The following is a 9,304-nucleotide window of genomic DNA, read 5'->3' on the forward strand; positions in this document are numbered from 1 at the left end:
AATGAGATCGTAGTATCAGGCAGGGATGTTTGAAATCGCAGAACTTGAAATCCCAAGTCATAAAACTTTTGCTTCCTTGCTTCATCTCAGCTGACAAGAGTCAAGCAAGATGTGCTGCGTTTATGCCAGGATACCGGTCTGTCAAGCCTCTCTGTATTTACTAAAATCTAAGAAAACTCTGAACCCAAGAATTTGTACGCTCTGGCCACTGCAGCCGTGGCTGCTGACATAACAGACTGCTCCGGCAGCAGGGCACGGCACCTTGTTTTCGCTGGGAGTTAAGCTGCTGCAGCCTTCGGGCTAGAGCCGTGCACAGGGGCATCTGCCGACAGCTGAGCCTCCTTTTACTGAGCTGTAGGGTACAAAGGGGCAGTTGATAGACAAGAATATGTTCTGTTGCCTCTACTGAGCGCAGGGCCTTGGGATAGGACCTTTTCCTGGTAAAAGCATCCAAGACCCGTGTCTTGGTTACTGCCAGAGATGGTGACGTTGATCATTCAGTGTTAGGTGAAATAGTTGTCTGCTGGTAAGACCATCTATTTATAGAAATGACTACATCACATTGCTAATTTTTGCAAATCTGCGATTTGAGCTCACTGTAACAATGGTCAATAACTTCTGTGAAAAATTGAGATTTATGATAAGACAGCAGCCCTGCTCCCCTTGCTACTGCCGAAGGAACAGAAGGCCACGTCATGCTGGTGAGGAGATGTTCCCTTAACTGCCAAGGCAGGAGATGTGCCATCAGCATAGCTCCCTCATGCTCCTCAGCCTCCCCTGGTAGTCTACCGCAAACAAAAGCGATGTCTGGTGGCACGTATTTGTTGATGCTGCCTCTGTGGAGAATGCAACTAATGGAAGCTGCAAAGGCAGCGCCACCAGATTATTTTCCAAGCCTGCCTCACTATGCTCTGGACATACTTGTAGTGAGAAGTGACACGAGCATCATCTCCACCTGTTGTCTCCTTTGGCTTGCTCGGGGCCACCTCCTGTGTGTGTTAGTTCCTGGGATGGAATTGAACGTTGCTGCAATAGGTAAGCCTAAGCAGCATTCTCTTGCCAGGTGAAATTAGCCAATTTGCTCTACTTCTAACACCCGTGACTAAGACTTGCTTTTTTGAGGGATGTCGGAAGTGGTGCTTCTGTTTTGCCGGTGAGGACGTGTCCTTTCTGTGTAAATCTTGCATGATAAGGTAAGAATTAAAAGCTGTACAGTGCAAAACAAGGTATAAATATGGAGTAACAGGAAAGCAGGTTCCGTGTTTGTTAGGTTGCAAAGCTGCTAAAATTTATTAAACCTGTGTAAATAATAATGAAGTATTGGGCCACATCTACTATGATTTTGGATGTCAAAAGTCTGGGATCTAATTGCTGTCTGACTCTCTTTAAGATCACGTGCTTAAATTCATCAACATGACCAATTTTTAGCTGGTTCTTTGTGTTCATTAACTTGGTTGGTGGTGAAAGGGGGGATCTGGAACTGCAAAAACTCCATAATGTCAAAAAGATGCAAAAAAAATCAAGTTGGTAATTAGCATCAAATTGCTGTTTCTGCAGCTGCTGTTGCAATAGGATTCAGAGTGTAGAATTCAAGCTTGGTCAACACTGTGCTGTTTTAAAAATTCCCCTGTAACAATACTTCAGTTTCTCTCTCTAAAAAATTCACATCCCCAGACAGCAAGCTTAGAGAATGATCTCAAAAACATCTATTAGAAGTAATTATAAAAATAGGAACATAACCTTTTTGCACGAAGCATTCAGCTGAAAGAGGAGGTTACTATATAACACCGTCTGTATGTAGGTTGTGTGGGCCTTTTGACAGTGCTTAAGGCAAAAATGCTCGTTTTGAAATTACATTGGCTACACAATGAGTAAAACTCAGCCAACTTCAGCAATCTAATGTTAAACATCAAGTTTATTTTTCACTGTATGGTGTTGACTGTTTTTTTTCCTGTTTATTTTCAGTGTAGTGCGATCACGTTGGGACACGCTAACTAGTTCAGTGCTACCTGTTGGGCAGGCAGTGAAAGAGTGTGCCTACAATAAGTGAAATATGGGACATACACATGAATTTTTTAATTGTCCATCTCTAGGGTTAAAAGGATCAAGGTCTGTGTATGCTGCATGTATGTGAACTGTGTGATGGTAGCTGGTCATGTATGCCTGGATGATTTATTATATATAGTTAACATTAAAATAGAGAACAGAAAGAACCACAATTCTAATAATAGCTTATGATGAGAATTATAAAATATTATGTCACCAATGTATGGAGCTACATATTTATCTTACACTTACAGAGTTTAAAATATGTTTATCATATATTTTAAAGCATGTATCATCATTCCTTTAACTTAAAAACTGAGCATGAATTATCCAAAGTCATGTGACTGCTGAGATCTGGTGATGCAGAGCAACTTCTCTGAAGTGAACTAGTTGTTGGTGCTTTGTCTTGGTGGAAAATGAGGAGATCTGTGGGGGCTGGGAAAACACCTTGGGTGCTTTTGATTGTGAAATGGGTTATTAATGGATCGATACTCATACAGAAAGTTTCACAGAGGGAGAAGTTTTAAATGAGATGATTATCCATTTTTGTTCTCCCATTGACTTTTCAACCTATAGGTGGGGTTTTTTTATTCCATAAAGGGATTTACTGTTTGCTGTATACCTCTGCTGCTCTTCATCTGATCTTTATCACTGTGCTTGCCCACTGAATTTTATTTAAATATGTTTATTTAAACATATGCATCAGACTGGGAAACTTGCCAGAGAATTGTCTGAAATGTTGAAATAAATCTTATGAGAACCAGATAGAACTAGCTAGAAAATATTTTCCCATCTTTTTTTTTTCTCCCCGATTTTGACCTTTTCCCCACTGTGTCATGCTGCAGTGATGTTGAAAATTTTCAACTGTTTTAACAAAAAACACTCAAGAAAGAGAGATACTGATCCACAGCCCATTGAGTAGGCACCTCCTCTGGCATTGTGGTGGGGCATGTCCAGATGGAGAAACCAAATAAAGCAGAGCAGGGGTTGGACCCTGACTCCAGCAGTCACTTCCCTGGTGAATGCCCATCCCAGAAACCTGCTGTCTGCTCTGCTTTTGTGCATATGCTCTTGTTTTTAACAGAAATTCCATCCTGGACCTGAGAAATGTTTTTTGTTTAAAGTTTTATCAGACTGTTTCAGTGAAAGTTGCAAAGAAAAGTTTCAGTTTCAACAAATTGTTATTCTCCAGTGGAAAAACATTTTACTGAAAAATTCCCAGCCCAGTCTACTTCTGAGTTTGCCTGGTACAACATCTTTTTAAGGAAAATCTTATGGTGTGGAACATTCATGCTTAAGGAGGTCATGTTTTAAAGGCAGTTATTTGTTAAGCATTAACAAGTCCGGGTGAGGTTCTGGTCTGTGTTTGTGCTGAGTGCTGGGGTGAGCAGCTTCACCTGGTGTAGGTGTCCTGGGTGTGGGGCCGGGGCAGGGATCTCACCATGGTTGGAGCTCCTTGAGCTGGCTGGGCTCATCTTTCTCCTGGTGCTTGGTTCTTGTTCCCATCCTTTGGCTGCTTCTGCTGTTGCGCCAGTTCGTGTCCTTGTGCAAGTTCTCATGCCTGGGTCAGAGAACTGACCCAGATGAAATACAGCTTGCCTCCTCACCCCTTCCCACAAAGATGCAGCTGTTGGGGGCTGGTAGGAGGGAGAATTAGGAATGGTTTAATCCAGCCCTGCCAGGTGAAACACGGGTGGAAAAACAGCTTGAGGCAATCGGTAGCCAGTATTTTATTCTTCAGTGCCATAAAAAATGCTTACTGCCAGGTGAGGTTGTTACCTGGTATTTGTTCAGCTTTTTGTAGGGCCATGGTGTAAACCAGATAATGGAAAGAATGGAAGAAAAGAGAACCCTCTAAGGCTGGTTTTAACCTGAATCATTTCAGGTTTGAAGAGCAGTTGCAGTTAGACTTGCCCAGCAAAGACAACTGTGGAGGGTTGGGATTGACTTGAGTTGAAAGGGTAAACGAGGACGGGGAAAGGAACAAAAATTTCTGAAGCTAGTCTCACCAAACAAAACTTCCTTTATGTTTCTCTAAAAATATTCCTGTAAAGGCAGGGACTGAAAAAACTAGAGGGGGAGTAGAGTGTAGCAGCTGTCAAACAGAATGTGGGACACCTGAAGAGACTGAGACATTTAAGCAAAAATGATGTGTCCGCCAAGAAAGAAGGCAGTAAGCTGGTGGAGAATGCTCAGAACTATCGCTCGGCTGCAGATACTGTATCAGCATTTCAGAAGCAGGCTGAGTGCTCCAAGCCAGAAGAGCAGCAGTGGTCCATGCCACGGGAAGGGTGGCCACTGTGGCACCGAGCCCCTCGGGGGGCTGGTGTAGGGATGACTCCAAGGGACCCGCTCACCACTGAGCCCTCCCACATGTCTTCCTACCCCACTGGCTCCCTGCCTTACCTTCCAGCTCTGGCCTGACTCTGAGCCAGCTGTTCCCTTGCAAAAAGTCAGCTTTTGATTTGTGCTGCAGCTCATAATTGCTATCAGAGAGAAATTGTGTTAGAAACTGTTAGAAGGGAAGTGTAAATTCTTCCAGGGATAGCAAAGAACCTGTACGTTTTTCTGCTTGTTATTTGTGATTTATATGTATATTTGGTTTCAAGTGATACTTCTCCTAACGGTACAGCGTGGCATCAATGCTTCTGAGCTTTCACCGGTAGGTTCCGAAATAGGAACAGCTTTTGCTGTAAGGGCCCTTTCTGAGAAAAGGCTTTGGTCACCGTCTGGGTGCCAGGTTACAGAGTGATTATGCCACCACACCTGTCTGCAGTGAGGGGCATGCCCAAGGCCTCCCAATGAGGGGTGCCCAAAGGCTCCCACGTTGTAAGTATGGGGGCAGAAGAGCCCTCCTCAGATGAGCACGGAGGAAGTAAACAGCTCCATGGAGTGTGAAGTGGCCGCAAAGGTGCTTTGCTGCACGTAGGCATATTCCAGGACAGAACCTGGGTGGATGAGCGATTGTATGTAGTCAGCACTTATGTATGCGATAAAGGATCTCACTCAGGGTCTGTGCCTTCGTATGCTGCATTTTGTGATTAACAGGCTGTATTTAGCTGAGAAGCTGGCGATGATATGGATATTTTCTAGCTGTTCAGTATCCAAACAGCAAAGGTTTTATGTACTGATAGCATGCTGGTCTCAGCATTTTATAAAAGCAGGGTGCACTGGCAGCTGGGGATAATTTTAGTGCTTTTTCTGAATATTAAAGGACCTGTGACATAAGGTGGGGAAGGACTAGCCAACGCTTTCTCCTGTGTGGTGTTGATGTATAGCAGTTGTAAATAGGCACCATTAAACTGGCTTTATCTAAGGAAGGGAAGGAAAGCAGAAGAAAAAGAGTGATAGAATGAATGAGGAGGGAGTAAAGTAAAATTGGGAAAGATATTAATATAGAAAGAGGGAATAGAAATTACTAAGTAGGCGGCATTTGAACTGTGCCTGTGGAAGAGAACACAAAGCAGAACTAACAACGAACTCTTTCAAAACTTCATAGGTAAGGTTGTGCCTATTTTCGGTTTAAGTAAATTTGATGTCAAGATATTTTTGATTAAAAATACCAGTTTTCCACAAAATGAGCTCTTACTCAAAAAAACCAACCCCACCACATTGCAAAACTATTCAGTCTTATCACAGGGTGTGTTTGAGTGGCAAACTAAAATGTGATAGGTGTTCTGGGTTTTCTGTGTGTTCCTTGCTCACAGAACCTGGGCAAAGAGCCTTTTTTAGTTTTTTGATGCTGTTTTTGGTATACCACAAGGTAAGCCAGATGTTTCTTGCTGTGTTGGCTTAGTTCACTGGTGTCTTTATATACTCCACTTCTTAAGCAGCCTTGAAAAGAGAGATCATATGGGTGGGAGGGAGAAAAACAGTATAGAAACTTCCAGCTTACTTCCTTACAGATCCCGAGTTTAAAATCGGCCTCACCATTAGCACGTGCACATTGTCTGAACATGGAGGCTCATGCCCTTGTGAAAAGTGCTCATAAGATACCAGGTGAGCTGTTAGGAGGGTGGGTGCACGCCTGCTGGGTGGCACGCTTGTGTCTTCATAGGTGTCTGGTAAAGGTGCTGGATTGGATTTGTTTTACTTCACTCTATGCCTCTGTTACAGAGTTTATCTAAGGGCTTGAGAAAGCCATCTGATTACTTTGTGTCTGATTCATTTCTCCGTTGGTAAAATAGGAAGTAATGATAATACTGATGACATGAATTATTTGTGGGGTCCTGTAACGCAGTGATAGTAGGCTTTATAAACACCTGATATATAATGTTTTATCTTTTTTCTAATATTTTTCCTTGTCCCTGTTTTTAACCTGTCAGAATTAATAGTCTTTGCAGACAATGTCTTAATCAAAGAAAATTATTTTTAGGACTGATCGGATCTGTTTCACGGAGTTTGGGTCGTTGTTGGGTAAATGTTGGATTTTCCTTCTAAGGAGTTCACCAAACTCTAAAGTATCTTAGTTTGTATTGAAGAAGTCAGCTTCATAACTTCTAATCATTAATCTTTTATCAGAAATGGGAGGACCGTAGCTGCTCTTAGTAAAGCTGCCTCTTTGTACGTGATTTCCCTACATTTGAGGGCTGATGAGATGATTTTTTTTTTAAAGCTGGGGGACCGGGGGTCCTGGGGGGGAGGGAGGAGGAGGAGGAGGTCTGTTTTCCTTTCTCAGTTGCCTGCTGCCCTCTTGTGCTACGATGTGGTTCGTTCACAGGTATGTTCGTTCACTCGCCATCCGTAAAGGCAGCCATGAGCCTGGAGTTGCTTCTCGATTTGATGAAGTGCTGGATTTGGTGTGCTGGCTTCACACCTTTTTCTGTATTTTACTCCCTGCAGATAGTGTCTTCCATTCAACTTCTGTCGTAATATAAACCGACTCCAGCCTTGATCCCTTTTTCATTTATTGTTTCTACATCTGGTTGAAAGTTTTAAGGCAGGTGGAGAGAGCTGTTCTGTCACAGTGTTAAGGCATTTGTCTGATCTGTTGTGATAAGCTTTCTATGAAGTGGACTTTGTATTCCATGACATCTGGCTCGTGAGTGGTTCCTCCACTTCTGTGGCTTAAAAATTAAAATCTTGCTGACTTCCTTCTTCTAAGGATAGTCTCCCACGGATGATCCTTTGATATTCAGCCTAGAGAGGTTGCCGTAAACGATATTTTTTCTCACCAGTTGATAAACAGCAGTTGTGATGACTAAGGAGTTTAATGCTCATGTCTAGTGGCCCTTATAAAGTTATGTTCAACTGTTTTTCCTTTTTAATGGAATTATACAGCTAATGTTTATGCACCATGTGTCAGAAAATCCATGAAAACAGAAAGGAAATTGGAGGAAGCATAACAGAAGGAAGAAAGCGAATTGGAGTTGGAGAACAAATGTTTAGGAATTCAAAGAATGATTCTCCATCTTTCTCCTTCCCAAGGGTGGGCATGGAGAGAGGACAGCAAATAGGAGAGACAGAAAGGTTTAAGAACAAGGCTATCTTTAAAAGGTGAAAAGAGATAAAAATGAGAAAGCTCTTTACAAAGAAACTAAAAGGGGCAGGAGAAATTCTGCTAGGTTGTTGGAAAACTAATGAAGGGGAACATGAACACAGCATCCTTTTGTGCAGTCCATTACAAAAGGAAAGGAGAAGCTGAAGAGGCTAACTGGCATGGTGAGTGGGCTATTGACATCCTTCAGGAAAGCGGCAATGTATTCAAATGAAGAAAATAGGATGATAAACTGGCAGATATAGTGTAAAAAAAAAATTATAAAAGATGGGCTAAAGAAGAGTTTGAGGTAACATCTAGCAAAAATTAATACTAGATCTTCTCTTAGATGTAGGAGCAAGAAATGCTCCAGAAGTGTTTGTAACACAATGATCAACCATGAAAGGACTGCTGAAAAAGGATAAGGCTATCAAAGGCAAGCTAATTAGTTATCTGTGTAGAATAAACTAAGAAGTTCCACTCGGAATAAAGCGAGAATGTTTGCAACTGTCTCCATGAGGAAACCAAAAGATCTCTCAGGAACTGAAGTGGCTAAAAAACAAGTCTGTGGAACAACATTTTACAACAAATGGTAGCAGGCCACTGATGGTATTTGCCCAGGGGTTCTGAAATAGGTGAATTGCTAAGTGAGATATGTAACCTCTTACTCTAAATTACCATGATAACTGAGAATGAGATGGGCTGCAGTGCATGGGAAGCCAGTGTTTAAAGAGGTTCCACAGGGCATTTAGGAAACTGAGAGCTAGTAGATGTTATGAGGAAAAAAAATGAATTAGTGGGTACCTGAGTAAATGTAATTAAGAAGAGTCACTGTGGCTTTTGGAAAGAAAAATCCTGCCTTACAAAGTATGCTGGAAATGTTTGAAAGGATTGATAGTCATATGGAAAAAGGTGATTTGACTTCCATAATCATGTGGATTTCCAAAACTGGCAGCATCCCTTCCTGAAGGATAATAACTCTAAGCATCAGTAGACTCAAAAGGAGGGTCATTGCAAGAGAAGCAAGTTGGTTGAAAGATAACAAACAGAAGATGGAACAGAAGATGGAAATGCAGTTCTTGTAATGAAGTTTGCCTTGGGGAAGTTTGCTGATGGTGGGGCAGTGAGGGCAAGGGCACAGCATAAGAAGTTCTGGAAAAACTTTGCAGGACTGACTGGGCAAAAGAATGGCGAAATTCAGTGTTGATAGAGGTAAAGTCACATCTGCGTGTCTGTGTGTGGGAAATCTGAACTTTGTGTAGAACAGTGGGCTCCAAGTTCTACTTAACCACACGTGAATGACACTTTTGGGTAACCTGATACTTGCACAAAATAGTCAACTGGTTGTGCAGGGCCAGTCAGGAAAGCAAGTTAAATGTTAGGAAATAAGAATAGAGGAGAGAAAACATTGCTGTGCTACTGTATACAAGCCAGCAATTGCAGGAAAGGTTGCTGGACATAAAGATGGCAAGTGCCTAAAGGCAAGTTGTGGAGAATATATGGTGTTTATGTAAATTCAGAAGCAGGAATCTATTCCCTTCTAAGGACGGCAATAAGAACAGGGAGCGTATTCACTTCATTATCAAGTTCCTGATTCAGGAGGATTGTCTTAAGGTCCATGTACAGACAACATGGAGAGATGTTCTGCATGATCTCAGTTGACTATGTACAGATAAATTGTTATCTGTTGGCGAGTTGGTGCCAGCAATGAGTTTTGAGGACTCCAACTGTATTCTCTCTTGCCACAGCATATAAATCCTCATCATAATCAGTGTTGCTCCA

The sequence above is a fragment of the Falco peregrinus genome, chromosome 2, assembly GCF_023634155.1.
Source record: "Falco peregrinus isolate bFalPer1 chromosome 2, bFalPer1.pri, whole genome shotgun sequence".
Taxonomy (NCBI): Eukaryota; Metazoa; Chordata; class Aves; order Falconiformes; family Falconidae; genus Falco; species Falco peregrinus.